The sequence below is a fragment of the Notolepis coatsorum genome (assembly GCF_963971535.1).
Source record: "Notolepis coatsorum genome assembly, chromosome: 15".
In the NCBI taxonomy this organism is placed as follows: domain Eukaryota; kingdom Metazoa; phylum Chordata; class Actinopteri; order Aulopiformes; family Paralepididae; genus Notolepis; species Notolepis coatsorum.
This window is the reverse complement of record NC_140179.1, coordinates 55,718,484-55,744,969: the sequence shown is the minus strand read 5'-3', so window position 1 is coordinate 55,744,969 and position 26,486 is coordinate 55,718,484.

Genomic DNA, 26,486 nt, shown 5'->3' with positions numbered 1-26,486 from the left:
GAACCAGGGCCGTCCGGTTGTTGTTCTGTGGGTCGTCCTCTCTTTCCGCCTCCCGGAGGGGGGGAGGGTGGTTTCACCTCAACGCATGCCCTCTGCACACACCGATACACAGCCTCCACCGATGGCCAAACGCGGGCCAAGTTGGACCTGTTAGTGTCAATAAATAACATACGCAGACTGATGGAAAAGCCACATTGAGGGAGAGCCCAGGGTTAGCCACGCTGCCTCTGGATGTGGAGAAATGTGGAGACTTTGCCGTGACCCCAGAAACCGCGTGTGCTCATGAACTTTTCCTTCTTTCCTTTTGACAAATTTGTGGGCTCTGCGTTTCTGCTGCGGCCGAGCCTTGGATTTTAAGAGTTCAGCCAAACCAAACAAAGCTCCGTTCAATGCGCTGTGGAGCGGCTGACCCGTTAGTTAGGCCACGGCCCAGAGGGTTGAAGTTTAAGATTATGGGTCTGGACCCGTTGAACCGGCTGGCTTGCAGCAGAGTGTCACCTTGTTTTGTGTGCGCTGCATGAAGCGGTTCGTTCGCTCCGCTCACCCAGGCCAAGGCCCGGCCACCGAAACACCAGACAATAAAGTCAAATTAAAATTAAACTCTCTCCTTCTCACCCAGGCGATAAATCACAGGAGAAACAGCGTCGAGTTAAAACAGCAAATAGGAGGGGAAAAAAGGATTGAAGACAGATGGCAATTCATTTTCCTTGAACTACCATCACGGGGATGTTATGAAATTCAATCTATAGCCGGCACAATCCCATACGTGGTATTTGTGTAACAGGGAGGGTCTTGTTCACAGTCTACACGTTCTACTTCTAGACAACTGTTCCCTTTGTCCATGTTGCCCCTCAACTATCTGCCACAGTTTCTCCAGGCAACATGTCTGTCTCCTATACATTCACTGTAGAGGGAGAGGGAGAGGGGGGGAGATCATGTCAAGAGAGAGAAAGAACAGATGGACAGATCAGCTCAGCGTAAGTGTGGTTTTCTCACAAACCGCTCACCGCTCCCATGGTCTGCTTTTGGGCCTTTTGGGGAAGGCTGAGTGTCCATTCCACGGGCTTCATTTCTCTCGCTCGGCTGTTTGGAAGAGTCTTTGGGTGAAAGGGGGTCGCTCTGTGAGATTGATGATCCATGGCCAATTAGAAGCTTAGCCTCGGAGGCCCACAAAGACGGCATGATCTCAGACATAAACACTGGCGGCAACAGGGCCTGAGAATACCTGTTGTTCCACGGATGGACGGCATACCTCAGAACACCAGCTGGGGGGGGGGGCGGAACACACAGGGCCAAGCTCGGGAGGCCTCATATGTTTCATCACCTCAAAATACTTTAGAGGTATAATAAGAAAATGAGTGCCTGTCCTGCGTGGGCTAATTCCAGTTCCGGGTGTTCCAGGAGGCCGGATGGGGCAGCCTTCCCAGCGAGGGGAAGGGGCACGGGGTGGGACAGTTGGCTGGCTACAGGAGGGGGCAGGGGTGGGGCAGTTGGTCGGCTACAGGAAGGGGCAGGGGGTGGGACAGTTGGCTGGCTACAGGAAGGGGCAGGGGGTGGGGCAGTTGGCTGGCTACAGGAAGGGGCAGGGGGTGGGGCAGTTGACCAGCTACAGGAAGGGGCAAGGGGTGGTACAGTTGCCCAGCTACAGGAAGGGGCAGGGGGTGGGACATTTGCCCAGCGAGGGGAAGGGGCATGGGGTGGGGCAGTTGCCCAGCTACGGGAAGGGGCAGGGGGTGGGACAGTTGGCTGGCTGCTTCCATCAGACACCCTGCGGTTGACGAGCACCAGGGCGCCAGCCGGAGGCTCGTTAGACCAACTCTGACAACAAGACCGCCGCCCTTGAAAATCAATTATAAACAGGGGGAGCGTCTCTGCATCTGTTTCTGCTTCAGACCTTTTTTTGTAGTCTTGTCTTTCCTCTGTCTTTCCTCTTTCTTTCATTTTTTTCGGACTCCACAGCCGTTCGGACGGCCGTCCCCCCGAGGGATTAGCGATGGCATTTTTTGCCTCTCTGGGACAGTGCTTGTAAATCAGCACGGATGAACCAGGGGTGATGACAGGTCTCCGGGGGGCCTCCGTTATTTGACAGGGCCATTTATTGGGGGGGGGGGGGGCTTCTTTGGAAAAAGAGAGGGGGAGCGTCTCATTATAGGCGCTTAGTGCTTTCCCCCTGTCTCTTAAATGTTAAACAGGAATAAAAAATGATTCTTCCGTTTGGTCGAGGGCCATACGCAAGGCCGTACGGTGTCGGTGTTGAGTAAGAACGGACCCTCTTATTAATGCCTATTAACGGCCCTTCAGCGCTTTGCTTACACAACCTGGGGGCCCGCCGTTACCTCCAATTGATTCAATATGTCACCTTTTCACCGGCAAGTGGCAGGAATCTGTGTTTAAAAAAGCAAGCTGGGTAAATTCCTTGCCCCTGAAATTGCTAAGGAGACCCTCTCTTTTCCTTCTTTTCCCAAACGCCAGTGAAACCAGACAAGCAGAGATTCTAACACCACCCCGGCACCATCAATCTTACTAACGACCCATTTCCCATTTAGAATAGGTGGTTTGTTCACCTTTAATCTGGATTCCGCGCTAATATTTTATTAAAATGGGTGAAAACGTGTGGCGGAGGTGAGTCAAGGGAGGAATCTATTCTTCACCCAAAAGGAATGAAACATATTATTTCATTATTATACATTATTTCAACTTATTACATTAACAGCATTTGAATAATCGATAAACAGACATGTAATTATCCATTTCAAGTTGTTTCCTTGCAGTTAGTCTGTACTTATGCACGGAAATCTTAGTCATAACTGAAAAAATTTAGATGTAGAGATGGGGAAGCAGTATTTGTTCACTATACAAATTACATATAGTTTTTTATTTTGATTTGATGGGCTGGATTGGATTTACTGTTATTGTCACTGTAGTTATTGTCACTGTAGTTATTGTCACAGTTGTTATTGTAACTGTTGTTATTGTCACTGTTTGTTATTGTCACTGTTTGTTATTGTCACTGTAGTTATTGTCACTGTTGTTATTGTCACTGTAGTTATTGTCACTGTTGTTATTGTCACTGTTTGTTATTGTCACTGTTTGTTATTGTCACTGTAGTTATTGTCACTGTTGTTATTGTCACTGTTTGTTATTGTCACTGTTGTTATTGTCACTGTAGTTATTGTCACTGTTGTTATTGTCACTGTTGTTATTGTCACTGTTGTTATTGTAACTGTTGTTATTGTCACTGTTGTTATTGTCACTGTTGTTATTGTCACTGTAGTTATTGTCACTGTTTGTTATTGTCACTGTTGTTATTGTCACTGTAGTTATTGTCACTGTTGTTATTGTCACTGTTGTTATTGTCACTGTTGTTATTGTAACTGTTGTTATTGTCACTGTTGTTATTGTCACTGTTGTTATTGTCACTGTAGTTATTGTCACTGTTGTTATTGTCACTGTTGTTATTGTCACTTTAGTTATTGTCACTGTTCTTATTGTAACTGTTGTTATTGTCACTGTTGTTATTGTCACTGTAGTTATTGTCACTGTTGTTATTGTCACTGTTGTTATTGTAACTGTTGTTATTGTCACTGTTGTTATTGTCACTGTAGTTATTGTCACTGTTGTTATTGTCACTGTTTGTTATTGTCACTGTTGTTATTGTCACTGTAGTTATTGTCACTGTTGTTATTGTAACTGTTGTTATTGTCACTGTTGTTATTGTCACTGTTGTTATTGTCACTGTAGTTATTGTCACTGTTGTTATTGTCACTGTTGTTATTGTCACTGTTGTTATTGTCACTGTTTGTTATTGTAACTGTAGTTATTGTCACTGTTGTTATTGTCACTGTTTGTTATTGTCACTGTTATTATTGTCACTGTTGTTATTGTAACTGTTGTTATTGTCGCTGTTGTTATTGTCACTGTTGTTATTGTCATTGTTGTTATTGTCACTGTAGTTATTGTAACTGTAGTTATTGTCCCTGTAGTTATTATCATTGTTGGTATTGTAACTGTTGTTATTGTAACTGTTGTTATTGTAACTGTAGTTATTGTCACTGTAGTTATTGTCATTGTTGTTATTGTCACTGTTGTTATTATAACTGTAGTTATTGTCACTGTAGTTATTGTCACTGTTGTTATTGTCACTGTAGTTATTGTCACTGTAGTTATTGTCACTGTTGTTATTGTCACTGTAGTTATTGTCACTGTTGTTATTGGCACTGTTGTTATTGTAACTGTAGTTATTGTCATTGTAGTCATTGTCACTGTTGTAATTGTCACTGTAGTTATTGTCATTGTTGTTATTGTCACTGTTGTTATTGTCACTGTATTTATTGTCCCTGTAGTTATTGTCCCTGTAGTTATTGTCCCTGTAGTTATTGTCCCTGTAGTTATTGTCACTGTTGTTATTGTCACGGTTGTTGTTGTCACTGTAGTTCTTGTCAATGTTGCTATCCGTTGGTTGTTTGATTGACACCCTACTTGACCTATTATGTGCTTCCAATTTCGTGTGATAATTAAGCATTACATCACGCGACAGAGTGTGTTATAGGAATTAGATCATGCCTAGGGGTGGTTGTTAGGCCCAAAGCGCAGCGGATGGTCGTTAGACCCCCCTAGGCGTGATATAATTCCTATAACACACGACTTCAAGTGATGTAATGTCTTTTATACAATGGCCAAATTCACCCAACCTTATTGCTATAGAATAAACACACAGTAATTGAAGCATAGATACAAGATACAAGAGTTTTATTTGTCACGGCATACAGGTATACAGTGAAATGCGGGGGGTCTTGCCCGCAACGATGTGCATAATACAAGTAATAATATAATATAAGAGTCCAACCAATAGGGCGACATAGTGCAATAACAAGTAAACAAAGTAGGCATATCGGTATCTGTACATTCTTAAAGTGATCTGGAAATGTATTCACAAAACCATCAGCAGAAAAAGTAGGTCAAATTTTTTTTATAAAAGTTGTCTCCGTGTCTAGAAGCAGAGGGAGGTTGCTTCAAAGCATGCCATCTAACAACAAACTTCATATAAATCCTGCGATGTATTATTGTTTTGACAATTGGTCATGACAAACCAATTACATAATCCAACATTGTGTAAACAACTAACATATTCCAGTTAACTGTATATTTTTTTAATTATTCGTTACGAATATATCCATACTTCCATTGTGTCCGGGACATCCAGTGAAATCGCTTCGTGCCACAGTGTCCTTTTGCAGAGGGAGGTTGCTACAAAGCATGCCATCTAACTACAAACTTCATATAAAATTACTCTGCTATAGAGCCACACTCCGTTATGCACAAGTTTACAGACATACAGATAGACAGTACTGCTACATCTATACATTTATGACATGCCAGATTTACAAATACAGTACTGTTTTTGTAGGGTGATTATGGTTTATTTACATTGAGGTTCTGGGGTCACGTGGAGTGTGTTATACAAAATACCCCCCCTTCACCCCACCTACCAATCTCCTACCTACCAACCTCCTCCAATGTACAGTTTCTTCGTCAAATGTATATACTCTCTTCTTGTATCACAAACAGTACTGTATTTGTAAATCTGGTATGTCATAAATGTATAGAGTACTGTCTATCTGTATGTCATGTATGTCATATATGTTATGATGCATTGAAAATGGGGGACCCTGATGTGAACAAGACAAAAGTCTTTCTCTGGTCTGCATCCGCTAAACAATTGTGTGTATTGAGCTGTACTGTATTGTACCCATTCTGCAATCTGTTAATACAATTTTCAATCAATCAATCAATCAAATAACAACCGGTAACTTCACTGTGCTTCTTAAACAATGATTGGTGTAAATCGTGTCGGTGCCCGCGGCTTTACATATTCGGGGTAACATCATACATGTACATAGATCAAAATGTACAATGATAAGTTCGTTTTGTCAATGTCAGCATGTCTTTTTTCCTTCTCCGGCTTCTCCTGTTGTATAAGTTTACAGACTTATATTATTCAATGAGACTGCCAGCCAGATTTTGCACGACGGACACCGACACAGAGAGCACTCAGCCTCAGAACCCCACCCGCGATTTATATTTTGTTTTACAATGGGTCATGACAAACCAATTACATAATCCAACATTGTGTAAACAACTAACATATTCCAGGTGAGTGTATCTTTTTTGAATGAGTCGTTATGACGAAATCAATACATCCATTCATAAAGATTATTGTCCGCCATCTTGGTTTCATTCGGAAAAGACGAATGGCGGATTCATTCGGAAGAAAAGTTGTTCGGTTGTGGGCGGGTTCTGGGCTCACGTGGAGTGTGTTATACTAAATAACAACCGGCAACTTCACTGTTTCAGCCAATCAGAATCGAGAAATGTGCATTCCATTGTATAAGACCAAACAGCCAACAGATGTCAGTCTCGAAAAAGTTACCGCCTCAAAAAAGTTACAGTAGCACTCCTGTTGTGGAAGAAGATTCTTAATGTTTCCTTTCAAAAGAGGCCAGACTCATGCATGTGCTATAAATGGTTCAAGAATAGCTTTCAATTTACTTTGGGTATGCAATGCAATCGACAGACGTTTTATGCTAAATTTGCAGGACTCGCCATTCCCCGCCAAAGACGAGTTAAGTCGTTATAGCCCGCCAATCGAATAACGCCAACAACGAGTAAACTCGTTGTTATGATCGTTATTTCTTTTATTCGCTATTTCCATTCATAATTCATCCAGCAAGGCTCTGGGAAAATCTGGCACTCTGTCTGAGATCGCAACGGCTCGATACCGCCGCCTGGTGGTATTCGGCCGATGTTGCACTTACTTTCTGCAGGAAGCTTGGCTCTATGCGTCAGTGAATGTCGTCCAGGCGCAGTTATTTTGTAACGTGGATCCAGATACACAGTTGAGTGCATTGATTCGCCTTCGAGACGCAAGAATCAATATGCTTTTGGAGCTTATGGCGTCGGCCAAACGGAAATACGATCTAGCAGATGGCAATCAAATAATTGGAATATTCTTTCTGCAGTATCATCGGCCAGAGGTAAGAGCAATCTAACGTTAATTCCAGCTTGATTGTCCATTTCTTTCATTGCAAACGTATGCTGCTGTACTAACGAATGCCGTTATTGACAATCAATTAATCATAAACACCCCCTCCCCCATTTCCTGCATGCATGATGGAACAAAATCTATACCGATCTTATGCATTTGAATTTTTTATTGTAGCGTGTATAGGGACGAAATGCCAATGGATTAAGTATAATATGCATCGCAGCAGCCTATTACTAGCGTTATAGGAATTATCCTAGACCACTCTAAAACTATACTTATATTCACCACGGTATAAAACGACAATGTATGAATGGAAAAAATATAACTTTCCCACATCTTGAACGATAGATACCCGATGTCGAATGGGCCATAGTTTTGCAGATATAACTATAATATTTAAATAGTTATAGCCCTGCAAACAAGGTGAGCGACTCCCACCGTTTACAGCGCTGGCGGTAGCTACTATAGGATGCTTATATTTAGGGATGTCCGATATTATCGGCCTACCGATATTATCGGACGATATCGGCATTAAAATGTGATATCGGAAAATATCGGTATTGGTTTTCATTTTCTTTTTTTTTTTTTTTTTTTTTCATTTCTATAACCTTGATTTACCCAGGCAAGCAAGTAAGAACAAATTCAGATTTTATTTATTGTCAAAAGTATGCATAATGTTGTGTTAATTCCACAACAAGAGATTAATTACCTGAAATTATTCCGTTTTTGGGGGGGGGGCCTGCATATATCGGTATCGGTTGATATCGGTTGATATCAGTATCGGAAATTAAGAGTTGGACAGTATCGGTATCGGTAAAAAAGCCAATATCGAGCATCCCTACTTATATTGCATGGCAGCTATTGTGTTAAGAGGTTAAGTCACATACATTTTAGATACACCGACCCCCCCGGGAAAACTCACTGTGTAGCTGACGAACAGAAACAAAACAGTCCATTGTTGGCCTTCGTACAACCAGATCTATAGTATATGTATCTTTCTCTCCAACCCCTACAACCCCCCCCCCCCCCCCCTCCTCCGCCCCCTCTACCGTAGTAAATCATACGTCATCATGTCTGAGGGGATGTTTACAACCCCTTTTCTCTCTCTTTTTTTCTTTCCAAGATGCAACGAAAGCCGTGTGATAAAAGGCCCTCATAGTGAGAGAGAGAGAGAGAGAGAGAGAGAGAGAGAGAGAGAGAGAGAGAGAGAGAGAGAGAGAGAGAGAGAGAGAGAGAGAGAGACAGAGAGAGAGACAGAGAGAGAGCGAGACCACCGCAGAGGAGGATGAAATCACTCTAAAAAGAAGGGGCCATTGAAATTGACCCTCAGTGACTCCTCCTATTGTTTCCTCTCCATTCCTCTCCGTTGAATCCATCTGTTCCCTGTCGTTCACCTTAAGGACGGAGGGGAATGGAAGGCAGGTTCTGTGACCTCCGCGCAGGGCCTCCGTCTTCGCCCGGCATCTCACACCATTAACCCACGAACCTTAAACACTTGCTTTAGACACTTTAAACACTGTACCATATTTTATCTATTTATTAAAGAGATTTGCACTACATCCATACCACCATTTAGCATTTTTATTTAAGTTTTGCATTTTTGTACTTCATCGTCTGCATTTTTGTACGTCATTGTCTGCATTTTGTACCTCATTGTCTGCATTTTTACTTAATTGTACTGTCATTGTACTTAGGTTGTACTTATTGTTGTACTTTATTCCTCTTTTATTTTACTGTATGAAGCACATTCTCAGGGGCTCATACAAAACCAAGCATTTCCAAGGTCTCCCAGTCCCGAAAATGCATTTTCTGGTATCCCGTTCCCACTTTATTCAATCAGGAGAGAACTCCACACTAAGTAAAAAATGGTCTGACAAAAATAAGAAATAAAAACTAGTTTTAAGCAAATGTGTCCTTGAAGCAACTAAAATAATTCAGTGCAGTAAGCTAAATTGACTTGGCAAGATTTCTTGAAATAAGTACAAATACCTCGGGTTCTCTCTCCTGATTGGATAAAGTGGGAAGGGATAGCATACCAGAAAATGTATTTTGTGTTTACTGCAGAGTGGGGGGAATGGGAGACCCATGTTGCTGACCAAACACTCTATATCAGTGATGGCTGTTGGAATGTAGAGCTTAGAGAACACTTATTCTAACCAGAAAATACCACTTACAGCATCTTTAACGATCAGACATGATGGCAGAATCGCTGTATCACTGGCGACCGGGTTATAAAGGGAACGATTCTGTGAAAAAAAGATTGGGGGCGTTGAGTTGAGTTACATTTTTTGTCACACTATATCACTGCCTGTCTACTCTCTCTCTCCCTCCGCTAATTACAGGCACAGAGTCAGGTGTGGAGAGCCAGAGGAGCAGCTGATCGACTACTCCGCCTACATAGACCTGGTGCAGATGTCATCATGCTGCCAGATCGTAACCATCCTGTTTGTTTACCATCCTCTCCCTGTCCTTGTGTCCTGGATTCCATGTATGACCTCCACCTGTCTGACTACCTTCCACTCCCTGGACTGTCTGAGAACCTGGTTCCCTCTATGACCCCCGCTTGTCTGACTACCCTGCGCCACGTTAGGAGAACCCCCTTTGTCGATGACCTACACCTGCCTGATTACTCGACGTGTCTTATAATAAACTCACCCGTTATTTGGGTTTTTACCGAGACCTGTCTGTGTTCAGCACGTCCAGCCGTGACATTTACGACATTATTGAAGCAATGATAAGAGTCGTGCTGAAGTATCAACACGTTGACGAATATCACAGTGAGTGCGGAGGAGTGTGTGACTTTGGTAAATTAAACCTCTGTTTCTGTAAAAGAAATACAGAAAGTAAATCACGCTACAACATAGCTGTAGTAGTATAAATGCAGTAATATCTAAATATGAAATAACTCCGACTGACCTTGGCCAACGGCAGCGTAGTAATACATACAATCATACGGTAGCCTGAATGCCTCAGGCCCCAACCACAGAGCTGGCCGGGCTAGCGGGCCGCCCAGTGTATACGGTTAAAGAGGAGCCGATTTCCTGGAATCTGTTCCCCTGGGGGCTTGCTGGCTGAGGATGAACTATCCCATAATGCTATAAACAAATATTATTCTGTCCCGGGCCAGGGGATAAGGGGGGGGTGGGGGGGTGAGGGGGGGGGGGCGTACTTATGAATGAGTGTCTGTGTGTTGAATGTGAGAGGCCCCGGTGTCCTGTCAGTCATCTGACCCAGCGGAGTAGCAGCCTGCGCAGCTACACCGAAGATTGATTGATTGATTGATTGATTGATTGATTGATTGATTGATTGATTGATTGATTGATTGGTTGATTGATTGAAAACTTTATTAACAGATTGCAGAATGGGTACAATACAGTACAGCTCAATACAAACAACTGCTAAGAGGATGAAGACCAGAAAAAGACTTTCGTCTTGTTTACATCAGGGTCCTCCATTTTCAATTCATCAAGACATTTATGACATACATGACATACAAATATACGGAACTGTGTAAGAAAGAGAGAACATCATAAAAAATATACATCCGAAGGGGAAGAAACTTTACATTAGAGGGGGTTGGGTGGGTGGGGGAGTGGGGGGGGGGGGGGTTTAGACATTTACCGGGGTCAGTTTCTAATTGCAGCCATCCGTTGGTGCTCTTTGAGAGCGGTTTTGAAGGAGGGTAGGGATTCACATTCCTTTACAGCTGTGGGTAGGGCTTTCCACATTATTGTGGCATAATTGCGAAACGTGTTTAGTCCCTTGTTTGAGCCGAATCTGGGTTGAACATGATTGTGGTTTTAATCTGGGCTCTCACCGTATATACGCTCCCTCGTCCTGCGCAGATCCGGACCGACGGATGAATTTCAAATAGAGAGGGGACTAATTAAATAAATAGAAAAAGAAAGAAAGAAGGAATTATTAGGAATTCTGTGCTCGAAGTAGAAGCAAAGCTATAATCCTCACTATTTATTGCTGAAATAAAGACAAATAAAAACAAGTCCCCTCAAAGAGGTTGACCGGGTCAGCGTGGAATGAGATGTTGTAGAGCAGGACATAAATGGTTATCTGCCATAATAAAAGGTGCTCCCCGGCTCCGGGACGGGCCTGCTGCGTATTGTTGGCATTCATCAGCGCCGCATCTTGATGGACCAACGAGATTACACCGTGTAATCTCACCGGGGGAGAGAGGAGGGGTGGGGGGGGGGGGGGGGGGGACCGGGCTCTGGAATCAACGAGATGAATCAGGAGAATAGGATACTGTTCGGGTTTGGATGGTGGCGGTGGTGTGTGTGTGTGTGTGTGTGTGTGTGTGTGTGTGTGTGTGTGTGTGTGTGTGTGTGTGTGTGTGTGTGTGTGTGTGTGTGTGTGTGTGTGTGTGTGTGTGTGTGTGTGTGTGTGTGTGTGCTTGCGTACATGCATGCACGTGTGTGTGTGTGTGTGTGTGTGTGTGTGTGTGTGTGTGTGTGTGTGTGTGTGTGTGTGTGTGTGTGTGTGTGTGTGTGTGTGTGTGTGTGTGTGTGTGTGTGTGTGTGTGTGTGTGTGTGTGTGTGTGTGTGTGTGTGTGTGTGTGTGTGTGTGTGTGTGTGTATGTATGCGTGTGCACAGCGTGTGAGATGGTAAAAGTGATTCAGCACTGCATGCCCATTCCAACAACCACATGGAATGTAGTGGAGAGTCACCTTAGATACACTCTAAATAAACCTTTTATTTGTAAAATAGAGTTTCAACCTCCACTTTCAAGCTGATGGACACCATCCTGATTGAAATGCATAGTAGAGATAATAGTATCAGACTGATGCAGGTTACATGAAAATAAGGTCTTAATACCTTTCTGAGAGAAAGGAAAGGAAACAAGTATATTGGTGGTTATTGGTTTTACTGTGATCACTGATGGAAATTCATTGTTTATCTACCTTTTATTTAACCTCTGAATCACGGCGTGAAACCAGATACTTCTGTATACTGGTGTACAAAAACAAGTATCACAAAAGCAGCACACAATGTCACTCCTGACATATCTGATAGCTGAAAATCTATTTGGCGTGACATTATCTTTCAAATTAAATGTCTAAATAGTGAATGCATCCAGGTGTCTTTTTTCTCTCTCCCTGTAATAGCCTTTTGATCTTCTCCTATCAGCCGACTCAGTCTCTGTGTAGCTGCGATTAATGGATCGGTCTAACGCTATCTCGCCAGTTAATGAAAAACTTCATCATTAACAACCATCGTTAGGCCTGTGGTGGCGTATAATAAGAGGAACTAACCGGCTGTGTTGTTTCAGACATTGCCATTTCACCGCATCGCCTTGTCATAAGAGCTGTGCTGTCATGCGCAACAATTAGTGCAATATGCAATGAACACAGTTCTTGACGTAATCAAATTGTGTATCTGAATTTAGTCGAGGCACAATTGCTGTATCTATTTGCCAATACCCCTGTTATATGTGACTATGGTGTTGTTTTCAATGTGTTTTTAACGTTTAAAACAAATCTAAATCTGGGATATGAGGCACACCGACATTATGGGAAATGCGCTTACCGTCTTCTCCAGAGTCAGACAATAAGATAGATACCAATTTCCTCTCTGTGCGTTCAGTAGAAAGATATCCGGCTGCAAGCTAGCCTAGCTTAGCACAAATGAATGGAAGTGGATACAGACCGCTAGTCTAGCTTAAAACTCAGATAGAGGTGTTTTTGGCCCACAGCTAGGGCTAATGGTCCATATTCCACTCCTGTAAATCTATCTTCTCATCTGCCTCTGGAGAAGATGGTAAGCAAGCATAGTTCCCACAATGTTGGTGTGTTCTAGGCCTGTCCCCGACTAAGGATTTGTATAGTCGACTTTGACTTGCCGAAATTTGCTGATAGTCGACTGGTAGTCGACTACCCCCGCCCCCCAAATGCAGAAAGAAAAAAATAATAATTATATATATAATTTTTTTTGGGGGGGGGGGGGGGGGGGCATTCCATTTGGGCTGTGGGGGTCCTTAATATCTGAAGAAGTCGACTGAAGGCTTCTTGTCATCTGCGAAGCATGCAATTGGTCCACTGATGTATACATCTTGATATGTCTAGTGTGTTCATTAGATGGGTGAAATCTCTTTCAGTGCCTCTGTGCCCGTTTTCTTAGGCAGTTAGCCTTTCTGGTATGTGCGCCATTAGCGTTAGCATCTTTGCTTTGGGAAAGAATGCTAAAATAAAAAATTATAATCTTTTTATTTATTTTTTTGTATTCGACTAAGAGGTTGGCAGTCGACTACGGCTCCTTTCGATCGATTAGCCGACTATTCGACTAGTCGGGGTCAGCCCTAGTGTGTTCCTTTAAAGCTTTTCTTATGTCTCCTCTGATCTAAACCACACCTCATTATCATACTCAACCATTGTGTTGTTTGTGTTCCTCGCTCTCTCTTTTAGTTTTCATCCCTGTCTCTGTTTCGAGTCAAGCGGAGCTACAAAGTCAAAGCCAGGGGGAGGATATTAATCAGAGCGTCCCCATTGGCAGCTAGGGCCCGGTACCATCTAGATGATCACGCACATAAATAACCGGGCCAAACGGCGGTGCTAGAGCAGAGGACACACAAGGGCAGGGGAGACCAGACATTGAATTAAAAGCAATTTAGAGTTAAACGAATCCCCATCCCTGGCTCCCTAGATTTATCGGCCAATGACAGGGGTCGTCTGGTAACGCGGGTTCCGGCGGAATGAAAACCCGACTGGATATTTTTTTGTATCTCTAAATAAACAAGATATTTCACGCGACCCTCCCTGGGGGGGGGGCTGAGGATGCATCGTCCGAGGCGCGGTAGCGGGAGTATAAAAGCTTGCAGTCGGTCGAGGCAGGGATTTTTATAGCAGAAAGCGATATCTAGGTATAGGTCAGTGTGTGAATTATACAAAGGCATTTTGGACGTGCCCAATAAATGTCCTAGAGCCTATATATTATTGTTTCTTTCAGGGGGGGGGTGGCTCGAGGAGCACTCAGTGGGGCTGTGACCCCCGCACCCCTCCATAATTCAACACTTTGAGGCCCGGGAGGATGCGACCCTCTCTACGCCTCTCCCATACCTCAAAAAGATCCGTCATCAGCTCTATTTTCAATATTTCAAAATGTTCTTATGTACCCCAGTTCAGTTTCAGTTTCAGTTTATTTTTTAAAAAGGACAGTACACATTGATAAACATTTCTGTAAATGTGTCAGTTTTAGCCAGATGGCTAATTCGCAACTGTAGTCCTTTTGGCAAGATGTATTATGAGACCGACAATACACCTAGAACAGAAACATTAACAGTACAACACAGTATTTACAACATAATCCAACATAATAATAAAAGCAATAATAAAATACACAATGAAATGATTAAAAGTGATTACATGTTTGATTGGTTAATAACCAGGTATTGAGTTTTTTTGTAAAGGTGTGGTAGGTAGCACAGTGTCTTATTTCAGTTGGTAGGGTGTTCCAGAACTGAGTGGCTCTGACTACAAAACAGGACTGACTGAAGGAGCTGGACCTAAACGGCACAGTACAGTCCCCTCTCTGGGTAGATCTTGTGGACGTATTATAAGATGTTTTTTGTTTGATAAAAGTACTGAGGGGTGGGGGGGCCTTGCCATTTAAGATCTTGAATAGTAGGCAGGCATCAGTGTATTTTGTGAGGTTTTCCCAGCTGAGGATTCTGTACTTGTTGAGAATGTGACAGTGGTGATTATGGTTTTCGGTCCAGCACCTTGAGGGCCTGTTTATACAGAGAGAAAGAATGGGTGTCATGGTTGTGTTTTTTGCATGGGTCCAGCTAGTCATACAGTACATGAGATGGGAAATGATAATTGCATTCATATAAAGAAGGGCAGCAGTGGATGTTAAACAGTTCCTCATGAATCTGAAATTTGACAAATTGTATTTGGCAATCTGGGTTACTCTTTTTACCTGCTTTTTGAATGATAATGTAGAGTCAAAGATAATACCAAGATATTTAAATTGTTAGACTACTTGAATTGGCTCTCCAGCAACAAACACTCCAGGATTATCAGATGTTGGATTGGATTTTGTGAAGTACATACAAAACTAGTTGCTATTGCATGTACTTATTTGTGTTTCAATACACGTATATGTACATGCTTATCAACTTTTTTGCCTGTTTTATAGCAACACCACTATCACCGACATCTAAGAAGAGAGATCCCCCCTAGAGGCCCCTTTTCCACTGCATGGTACCTACTCGACTCTACTCTACTCTACTCTGCCTTTTCGGTTTTCCATTGCCAAAATTTGCGTATGGTACCTGGTACTTTTTTAGTACCGGCTTTCTCGAGGTTCCAAGCGGGTAGAAGTGGTACCGAAAAAGTTACGTGAAACACTGCAGACCACTGATTGGTCAGAAGAGAGAAGCGTCACACGTTGGAGCGTCTGCACAAAAACAGAAACCCACCATATTTAATGCCTCGTGTAGGATTAATAATTTGTTTGCAGCAGGAACAAGTGCAATAAAAAAGGATACATTCACTATGTATTCTGCCTCATTTATCGATGAAACAAAACCAACATCAACACAATTTACCACAGAGTGGAGAGTTTACTCTCACAAAAAGATCGCTGATTTGTTAGCTTATGTGATTGCGTGCACAGATCAATATAACTCGCTATTGATTGTTTGTACTAGTAACGTTAATGCTAGTAGAATAGACACAACGTGAGGTAATCATCATCATCCATTTTAAACCGGTTATTACCTAATGCTAACGTTAGTAAAGTAGACACAAGAGGTAACATTAACTTTAGTAGAATAGACACGAGAGGTAGCGTTAACGTTAGTAGAATAGACACGAGAGGTAGTAGAATAGACACGAGAGGTAACGTTAGCAGAATACACACACCAAGAGTCTGGTTAATGTTATTGATTGATTGATTGATTGATTGATTGATTGATTGATTGATTGATTGATTGATTGATTGATTGAAAACTGTGTTTACTCTGGCTTGCTCCAAACCCTCACAGACATAGCTATGCTCACGGAGCTCTCATGCTGTACGCCAGCGGCCCCGCCTCCCCACACGGAGACAAACTGAGTACTACCTGCAGTGGAAAAGGAACGAAGTACCAGGTACCTGAGTAGAGTAGAGTAGAGTAGGGTCGAGTCGAGTACGTACTATGCAATAGAAAAGATTGCCTGTGGTGCTTTTTTCCTATTGCTATGTAGGTTTTTAGTGAGTTTACCCTTACCTTCGCGTGGGGTATGTCTGGGAGTGTTGCATTAATTAAATTGATTTATTTAACATTTTATTTTGGATTTCCTGGTGTTTTTGTCTTTGTTCTTGATTTTTTGTGATGTTTCTTCGTGACTTGTTTAAAGAAGACGTGTCCGGCCCATGGGGACATTAACGTGTGTTGTCTGGCCTTATAAATACATTTTATTTGATTTGATTTTACTTTGGCCGAGGCGGTGGGTCAGGCTGAGACTGAGGTGTTTTGTGGTGTTCTTATAGTTTTTTTTGTAATCTCGGCTGCATTGAAAATGAGGGCTTGTCTCTCAATTGTATTTCCGAGTATAAAATAAAGGTTATGAATTCCACACCAATCAAGTGTAAAATAAACATGGTTGTTTTCATTTCTAAATCCCATTTCATAATATCTCCAGACAAATCTATCGCTACACAAAAGGTGAAACCCGGGTAAATCAACAACGTTAGTGTTACGGACTCTGTCCTTATTTCATTCCTTATTTCATTATGTATGCATGTAATATTATATTGTATGGGTTATTATGTATATATATAATATGTGTTATGTATGTAGGCAGGTTGTAGTGTTTTCTTGTCTCCCCCCCTATATAATCTATCTACCTCTCAGGGTCAATCACCATTCCACTCCCACTCCAACCAACAGAAGAAGCAGCAGCAACCACAGCTGAGGCTCATCAGCCTAATTGGCCTCCACATCCCAATATAATCCCTGTGTATGCATTGTTAGCTAGAGCTCTGTCGGTGTATGTGGGTAATTATATCTGGTGTTGTTGTGGTAGAGCTCTCATTGTTTTTTGTGCATGAGCTAGTTAAAGCTCTGTTGAGCTCATGATTGGTGCATGAGCTAGTTAAAGCTCTGTTGAGCTCATGTTTTGGTGCATGAGCTAGTAGAAAGCTCTGTGGAGCTGTTGTTTGTGTGAGAGCTGGTCAAGGCTCTGGTTTTCTAGCAATTCCCTATAGTATTGTACCGTTTTGTGATCCTGCCTGTTGTACATTTCTGTTTTACCCATAACCTGTTTCTGTATTTATGTATTCCTCGTCACCCAGCTTATGGTGATTGTTTTTCTTATATATTAACCTTTTGTTTCGCACACAGGGACATTGAGGGCAGTGAAGATACCCTGGGGTCTACATCTGCATCACGTAGGAGAACCACTGTTAAAGACACCAGCTTAGAGTGAGCACCACCTCCTGTACTTTGGGGCGTCCGCGCCTGTAAAGGGGGGGGGGGGGCTTTGTTTTATTTTGATATTATTTGGTGCTCACTGGTAGGTCCTCTTTGCTCTGTGTTTCTGATCTCACTTTTGTGTAAAATAAATATTGTTATTTTACAACCCGTCTACGGTGTTTTGTGTCACTGCATCCTCACCTATCCTGTCTGTGGCCTAGTGTTGCGTCTCCCCACGGGGGCACGTAACATAAATGGGGGCTCGGTAGTTGGGCGACAGACATTTGGTGTTGGTGTGCGGTGGGCACGTTGCTTGGTTTTGGTTTTGGGTGGTAGTTTATTGGGTGTGTTTTTGGTGTGTGTGTGCACTGGTCTGGGTAGGGATGTCGTCTTTTGGGGTGGAGGTGTTCCTGGGTGATCCCTCGGTTGATCGTTTGGATCAGTGTAGGAGGGAAGACTTGTTTGCCATCGCCTCGCATTTTCAGGTCGCCCTTTCTAAAAGTTTGGCAAAGGCTGACCTGAGAGAAGAGGTGGTGCGCATATTGGTGTGGAACAAGGTGCTCGGTGTCGGTGAGGGAGCGTCTTTTGTTTCTTCCCCTATAGTCACAGACGAGGAGGGCGAGGATCCTCTGGTGGTGGACCCGGTTAAAGACGGGGTAGAGGATAAGCCTCCCCTTTCGGGTGTCACGTCTCCAGTGACGGGCGTGCAGCATCTGTCCCTAGTGGGAGTGCTGAGGAGGACAATCTTAAATTGAGTTTAGCACGGTTGCAATTTGAGGAGAGGAAGGAGGAGAGGGAGAGTGAATATAGTCACAGGTTGGCTATAAGAAAAATGGAGCTGGAGGCTGAGGTCTCAACCCGCCAGCTGGACGCTGACAACCGCCGGGTGGATGCTGAGAAGGAGGTTAAGTTGAAGCAACTGGAGCTCGACGCTGCTAAGGCTGGGAGTCCTGCTCAACCCTCTTCCACGGCTGTGGGGGCTTATGATGTAAGTAGGCTTATTTCTTTAGTACCTCAATTTCGTGAGGCGGAGGTAGACTCCTATTTTAATGCGTTTGAGCGGGTGGCTACGTCTTTAAAGTGGCCTAAAGAGGTCTGGGCTCTCTTACTGCAATGTAAGCTAACGGGAAAAGCCCAGGAAATTCTGTCTGCCCTCCCTCTGACTGACAGTTTGTCGTATGACTTGATCAAGACGGCGGTGCTTAGAGCCTATGAGTTAGTGCCAGAGGCGTACAGGCAAAAGTTTAGAACTCACAGAAAGTTACCTGGCCGGACTTTTGTGGAGTTTGCTCGGGAGAAAGAATCCCTATTTCATCGGTGGTGCAGGGCTTGTGATGTAGCTGATTTTGATTCTCTGTCTGAATTAATGTTACTGGAGGAGTTTAAAAATAGCCTAAATGACCGTTTAGTGACTTATCTCAATGAGCATAAAGTTGAGTCGTTGGCACAGGCGGCGGTGCTCGCTGATGAGTTTGTGCTTACTCATAAACAGTCATTTGGTACACTAAGACAGGAGGATAGAGGTTTTTATCCCTCTGCTCGGGCTCCAGCTAAAGTGCACACTAGCCCACCACGTTTGTTATCTCCCCGCTACAGGGAGGAGCGGGAATGCTATCATTGTCACCGGGTGGGTCATATTAGAGAGAACTGTCAAGCGTATAAACGCACACAGTCTACGCCAAGTGGTCGGCCAAAGGAGGTTGGTTTGGTGCAGACGGTGATAGTTCCACAGTCAGTAGTCCCCACAAAGATGTGTGGTGACCTGGAGCCCAGTTACGAACCGTTTATGTTGGACGGCATGGTTTCTCTCAGTGGTAGTGAGTTGGACCAGCGTCCGGTGCGCATACTGAGAGATACTGGGGCAGCGCAGTCTTTTATCTTGTCAGACGTGCTACAGTTTACTCATGAGTCATCAAATGGCTCAAGTGTGTTGGTGCAGGGGATCGAGATGGGTTTTGTGTCGGTGCCCCTCCATCTGATACACTTAAACTGTGGTTTAGCTCAGGGGGTGTTCAAAGTGGGCGTTCGCCCGTCGTTACCGGTACGGGGTGTCACTTTCCTGTTGGGTAACGACATCGCGGGTGGCCGAGTTATGCCCGTTTTGGAGGTTTTAGAGCGCCCTGAGGTTTTGCGTCCAGATGTGTTGGCGCAACAGTTTCCCCAGGTGTTTACAGTTTGTGCAGTCACCCGTGCTCAAGCACGTAAGTTGGGTGAGGTAGTTGATCTGTCGGAGTCTGTGCTAGCTACACAGTTGTCTGGCGCGCCTATTTCCCCACTTGTGTTTGTTCCACCTGCTATAGAGACGAGTGACAGTAATGCGCTTCAGCAGGATACGCTCACCTCTGAGACAACGCATTTACCCATGACTAGAGGTAATCTGATCGTTGCTCAGAAGGAGGATGCTAGTTTAGCTAAATGTTTTGCTGCTGCTCTTGCCCCAGAGACAGCTAAGAACAAGGAGGTGGCCTATTTAGTTGAGAATGATGTGCTAATGCGGAGGTGGAGATCACGGATGGATTTTGGTAATGAGTGGAGTTATGTTACCCAGATTGTTGTGCCAACACCGTATCGACAGTCTGTTTTGTCTTTAGCTCACGATCATCCTTGGTCGGGACATCTAGGCATCACCAAGTCCAATGACAGGGTTTTGAAGCACTTTTTTTGGCCCGGGTTAAAGGGGGATGTGACCAGATTCTGTAATACTTGTCATGTGTGTCAAGTTACAGGGAAGCCTAATCAGGTTATTAAACCTGCCCCGCTTCACCCAATCCCAGCGATGGGGGAGCCGTTTGAGCATGTGATAGTGGATTGTGTTGGTCCCCTGCCGAGAACGAAGTCTGGTAACGAGTTCCTTTTAACAATTATTTGTGTAGCGACTCGGTACCCTGAGGCTATTCCTCTTAGAAAGATAACATCTCAGTCTGTAGTGAAAGCTCTGATCAAGTTTTTTTCTACGTTCGGGCTGCCAAAAGTCTTGCAAACGGACCAAGGTACTAACTTCCTTTCAGGAATATTTGAGCAGGTGTTATCATCATTGTCTATTTCTCACAGGATCTCAAGTGCGTATCACCCTGAGTCGCAAGGTGCCCTGGAGAGGTGGCATCAGACCTTCAAGTCGGTGTTGCGCAAGTATTGTATGGAGAGCGGCAGAGACTGGGATGAAGGTGTTCCCCTAGCTCTGTTTGCTGTGCGAGAAACACTTCAGGAGTCACTGGGTTTTAGCCCAGCAGAGCTGGTGTTTGGGCATTCAGTGAGGGGTCCTTTGAGAGTATTAAAGGATCAGTTAATGGGGGAGGCTCTGCACACCGTACCTCCAAAGAGAGGGGTTTTGAACTATGTGTGTAGATTTAAAGAGCGGCTGCATGAGGCGTGTAGTATCGCTAAGGAGAGTCTCTCTGCTGCTCAGGGCTCAATGAAACGGCAGTTTGACAAAAAAGCGGTTCCACGTTCTTTCCAGTCTGAGGACTTGGTTTTAGTTCTGTTCCCCATCCCTGGCTCTTCTTTGAGTGCTCGTTTTTTTGGCCCTTATGCTATCGAGCAGAAATTGAGCAATACTGACTATGTAGTCAGGACGCCTGACAGGCGAAAGAAAACCCGTGTTTGTCACATTAATATGTTGAAGCGTTATCTTCCCAGGGACAACCTGCAGCTGGAGAAACAAAGTACGCCCCCAGGGGCCGCTGTGGGAGCTGCAGTAGCAGGGGTGAGAGGAGTACCAGTGACTGTGGTTGCTGTTCCTTCTACTCTGCCAATAAGTGATGAGGATGGTTTGAATGGTTGTGAGGTCCAGCAGCAGACTCCTCGTTTATGCAACTCAGAGATGTTGTTGATCCTTCCCTCCCTGATGCCACACTTGGGTAAGGAGCAGGAAGCTGATATGGTGGCACTCATTAACAGTTATCCCATTTTGTTTGGGGATGTCCCAACCCGCACTACCGTTCTGGAACACGACATTGATGTCGGTAATGCAAGGCCAGTCAAACAGCATCCTTATAGGGTAAATGCGGTAAAAAGGGAAATAATGAAACAGGAGGTGGCATATTTACTGGAGCATGATTTGGCTCATCAGAGTTTGAGCCCATGGAGCTCACCATGCCTGCTGGTTCCGAAACCAGACACCACTCATCGGTTTTGCACTGATTATCGAAAGGTAAATGCAGTAACCATTCCTGATTCTTTTCCTATGCCGCGCATCGACGATTGTGTAGATACCATTGGAGCAGCCCGGTATGTGACGAAATTGGATCTTTTAAAAGGGTACTGGCAGGTGCCACTCTCGCCAAGGGCCTCTGAAATATCTGCATTTGCTACGCCCGATGCTTTCCTGCAGTATTCTGTGATGGTGTTCGGGATGCGTAACGCACCGGCTACGTTTCAGAGGCTGGTCAACATAGTGTTGGGGGATGTGCCCAACTGCACAGCATATCTGGACGATGTGGTAGTGCATTCAGTGAGTTGGTCTGCTCATGGGAGCTCATTGAGAACCGTATTCCAGCGGTTGGCAGACGCTTCTCTGACACTGAACTTGGCAAAATGCGAGTTCGGTAAAGCGACAGTGACCTACCTGGGGAAACAGGTGGGCGGTGGTAAGGTGCGTCCTCTAGGAGCCAAAATAGAGGCCATAACCATGTTCCCAGTACCGACCACACGACGGGAGCTACGTCGTTTTCTTGGGATGACGGGTTACTACAGGGGGTTCTGTAAGAATTTTTCCTTGGTTGCAGCCCCCCTGACTGACCTAATCAGTCCCTTGGTGCCATACCAGTGGACGGGCAAGTGTCAAGCGGCTTTTGAGAGCTGTAAGGCCCTTTTATGTAGTGCTCCGGTTCTTAATGCTCCTGATTTCAGTAAGCCTTTTTCTATTGAGGTTGATGCGAGTTGTGTGGGTGCTGGTGCGGTTCTGACGCAGGTGGATTCCGAGGGTTTGGTCCATCCTGTGGGCTACTTCTCAAAGAAGTTTAGTGGCAGCCAGACACGCTACTCAACAATAGAGCAGGAGACGTTGGCATTGCTGCTGGCGCTCAAATTTTTTGAGGTCTATGTGGGATCAAGTGTGGAGCCTGTGGTGGTCCACACGGACCACAACCCACTTGTTTTTTTGCACCGCATGTATAACCACAACCAGCGGTTGATGCGGTGGTCTCTGCTTATGCAGGGGTATAACGTGGTGGTCCGGCACAAGAAGGGCACAGAGAATGTGTTTGCCGATGCCCTTTCTCGGGGGTAGCCTGTTGAAACAGGTGTTTTGCTATTCGGGATGGTTGGGTGTTTGTTTTATTTGTTCTATGGTGACTGATGGAGTGTGTGTTCGTCGGCCATGGGCTGACTCCTTGGGGGGGGAAGTGTCACGGACTCTGTCCTTATTTCATTCCTTATTTCATTATGTATGCATGTAATATTATATTGTATGGGTTATTATGTATATATATAATATGTGTTATGTATGTAGGCAGGTTGTAGTGTTTTCTTGTCTCCCCCCCTATATAATCTATCTACCTCTCAGGGTCAATCACCATTCCACTCCCACTCCAACCAACAGAAGAAGCAGCAGCAACCACAGCTGAGGCTCATCAGCCTAATTGGCCTCCACATCCCAATATAATCCCTGTGTATGCATTGTTAGCTAGAGCTCTGTCGGTGTATGTGGGTAATTATATCTGGTGTTGTTGTGGTAGAGCTCTCATTGTTTTTTGTGCATGAGCTAGTTAAAGCTCTGTTGAGCTCATGATTGGTGCATGAGCTAGTTAAAGCTCTGTTGAGCTCATGTTTTGGTGCATGAGCTAGTAGAAAGCTCTGTGGAGCTGTTGTTTGTGTGAGAGCTGGTCAAGGCTCTGGTTTTCTAGCAATTCCCTATAGTATTGTACCGTTTTGTGATCCTGCCTGTTGTACATTTCTGTTTTACCCATAACCTGTTTCTGTATTTATGTATTCCTCGTCACCCAGCTTATGGTGATTGTTTTTCTTATATATTAACCTTTTGTTTCGCACACAGGGACATTGAGGGCAGTGAAGATACCCTGGGGTCTACATCTGCATCACGTAGGAGAACCACTGTTAAAGACACCAGCTTAGAGTGAGCACCACCTCCTGTACTTTGGGGCGTCCGCGCCTGTAAAGGGGGGGGGGGGCTTTGTTTTATTTTGATATTATTTGGTGCTCACTGGTAGGTCCTCTTTGCTCTGTGTTGCTGATCTCACTTTTGTGTAAAATAAATATTGTTATTTTACAACCCGTCTACAGTGTTTTGTGTCACTGCATCCTCACCTATCCTGTCTGTGGCCTAGTGTTGCGTCTCCCCACGGGGGCACGTAACAGTTAGCCACACATCCTTGGCAGCGACACAGCCCGACATTACCCACCATCGCACAAGCTGCATGTTAACCCCAAATCACCCGCCTTGAATCCTGTAATCATTCATCATATTAACACCACTTGTTGTTAGCTTTGATTGATTGATTGATTGATTGATTGAATAGTTTATTGATTTAAATCAATAACAATTTAACATGTATTCATATCAGCTTGTTTCCATTGCGGTCCTTCATCATTGGTGTCTGTGGAGTTATGTACTGGTGTGTGGACGTGGGTGTTTGTAGTGTCTGTGTGTCAGGATGTGTGATATAGAATACCATGATCAGAGTCTGTGGATATGCATGGCAGCATGGGTGAGCCCGCCACGCCAGGGGGATGGGACCAGGGGCGGATTTAGCATTATAGGAGATCCGGGGCTTATATATATATTTTTTTTTTTTGCAGGCAAGGGGTGGTTTGGAGGGGATCAGGCACGACCCCCTCCACGGCAGATTTTTTTTTAATTTAATTAACCTGTACGTGCAATTTCCTGCAATATAGAGCCTTCAATCTTGACCAATAAAGCTGCTCTTTTCACTATAAAACTCAGTTAACCATAACGTAGTTATGGTTAGATTTATATATTGGGGGGGGGATATATCATATTTTTCATATGATCAAAAAGTGGTGGAGCAAGAGCATACCTTTGCTCCCCCAAGTTCAATAGTGGGAGAGCAGAGATGCTCCGAATGCTCTTATGGCCAGGCGTCTATGATTCACTGATACAAAGTAAAATAGTGCAGTGCAATAAAATAGTTAGTAAAATAGAATAAAATAATGCAATAGTGCATTGCAATAAAATAGTTATCATCGTATTTTTTCGGGAGGCCGGTAAGGAGTGCATTACAGTAGTCGAGTTGGCTTGAAATAAAGGCATGGATCTGGTTTTCAGCGTCCTTTTGATTTATAAATGGCCGTACTTTAGCTATGTTTCTAAGGTGGAAGAATTAAGTTTTTGTCAACTTGTTGATTGTGATTTAAAGCTTAGGTCTGAGTCTACCATGACACCAAGACTTAACTCACTCAAATACAGTTAGCAGCTGGATAGACCACAGATGGAAATTAGCTTCTGCTAAATCTGGTGCAAACATATTTTTATGTAACAATGATGAATTGTCAAAAAAAAAAAAAAAAAATTAAAATAGATTCGGGGCTTTTCAGAAAACATTCGGGGCTTGAGCCCAAGTAGCCACCCCCTAGCTCCGCCCCTGGATGGGACATATTGCAGACAACTTACAATCAATCAATCAACTATTCAATACTAGTATTAATACATACCTACAGTAGGAATCAATTTTAATCTGATACAATAGGGTTACCTCAAGCCTTCACACAGATTTCCTTTCAATAAGGCAAATACAAAATAATCCATATCTTGATCAGGTAAAGTAATCACGTCAGAGACAGACAGGAGATTTGTACTTCTGCAGTTAAACTGCAGCTTGTCATGCATTATTTTGTGACCTGACGTGATAGCCTATCTGGGGATCCTGGATGTGATAGCCTCACTGATAGGCTACTTGAATTAGAATTACTTATCTGCAGTCTGATATGTTGCCTTAAAATCTTTCGAAGGCTTAGCCTTCTTTAGCCTGTTATTCACCGACAGTTACTATTAAAATACTGTTAAAAGCGTTGACCCTATGTATATTTTGCTTATTTTCCTATTGTTACATATTGTAAATCCTTCTATTCAAGAAAAGCATCTATGCCAGGAACAAGCTGGCATACAGCATCAAACGCAAAACACAACTGGGAATAAGAGAAAACTGGTCACCACCACAAGTCCAGATCACTCTTCTTGTCAAACAGATCTTTATTTATATGAGTAGTGTGCAGACCTCTGCCAAGGCCTAACTATCTCGCCACTTTGCCATTACTTTCACAAGCAACATTTTACTGGGTAGATGACAGAAACAAGAGTTGCCGATATTACCCACCTTAATGGACCCAGGCTGTGAATCTATTATTGTGGCACTAGAGGAAAGGTCAGGGGGGAACCAAAATCAAGAGGTTTCTTCCTGCAGGGGTCATGAATATTCACAGCAATAGGGGGTGGATTCTAATTGCAGCCACCCGTAGGTGCTCTTTGAGAGCGTTTTTGAAGGAGGGTAGGGATTCACATTCCTTTACGGCTGTGGGTAGGGCGTTCCACATTATTGTGGCATAATTGCGAAACGTGTTTAGTCCCTTGTTTGAGCCGAATCTGGGTTGCACATGATTTGTGGAACTCCCTATGGTGTTGTAGTTGGGGACTTCACTGATTTTTGGGAAGTATTTCGACATGTACATGGGTACCTTAGTGATGTAGTGTGTCTTGTAGACCAGGCCCATTGCAAGTTGCTCTACTCTGTTGTCTACTCTAAGCCATCCTAGGTTGTCAAAATGGGCAGGTGTGAGGTGGGTTCTCGGAGTAAGGTCAAGCAGTAGTCTGACCAGTTTGTTTTGTGATGTTTGTAGCCTTGTTTTTAGTGCCTTTGAGGTGCTTTGGTACCATGAGGTGCAAGAGTAGTCATAGAACCCTTGAATGAGTGCTCCTGTTAGAGTCTTCAAGGTATTCTTGTTTACCAGAGAGGAGATCCTGTACAAGAAGCGTGTTCATTGGTTGACTTTTTTTATTACATCGGTTGCCATTTTGTCACAGAAAAGATTTGCCTCTAGGATGGAACCCAGGTAGGT